The sequence below is a fragment of the Sinocyclocheilus rhinocerous genome, unplaced genomic scaffold (genome assembly GCF_001515625.1).
Source record: "Sinocyclocheilus rhinocerous isolate Xijiao unplaced genomic scaffold, SAMN03320098_v1.1 scaffold322, whole genome shotgun sequence".
Classification (NCBI taxonomy): Eukaryota; Metazoa; Chordata; class Actinopteri; order Cypriniformes; family Cyprinidae; genus Sinocyclocheilus; species Sinocyclocheilus rhinocerous.
Window position 1 is genome coordinate 294,468 of NW_015641027.1, and position 703 is coordinate 295,170.

Genomic DNA, 703 nt, shown 5'->3' on the forward strand with positions numbered 1-703 from the left:
TACCGATGAGCTTTGTAAAAATCAACGCATTTCAGAAAGACGGGGGAAAAAGGAAAAACAATAATGTACAGTATGTGGAAAATAATGTGTTTTTTTAACCTTAAACCGCATAAACACATTTCATTACACCAAATACACAAAATAATGTTATTTTTAGCAACATCATATGACCCCTTTAAATTCAATTTCCATTCCAATTGTTTATCTTTGATCTTATTAGCACTATAAAAATGGGAAGGTAGGGAAATGTAATATTAGGGTAGCGTAATAGTGTAATAGGGTAGTGTAATATTTACCAATACTTCGCTGCAATTTTTAACTCTTTGACAAAAAGTTTCAGAATGATGATTTTTAACTCTTTGACAAAAAGTTTCAGAACAATGATCAAAACGTAGATAGAGTAGATCGCTTTCATTAACACCCCCAAAGCTTTCACAGTCCTGTACCACTTCCTTGGTTGACATTTCATTTGGCAGTATTAGTCAGTTTTGATTTATGTGCTGTTTAATATTTAATGATCATTTTACATATGCACCTGCTTACATACGCTTCCACTTGTTTCTGCTACTTCTTCACCTGTGTTTTGATCCTGAGATGCTGTACTATTTCAGAAGATGTGAAAACACGGAAACACTGTCATTGGCAGGGAAAGAGTTAATCCCATCTCTTTTTCATTAAAGTTCCCCTATTATGGGTAATGAAA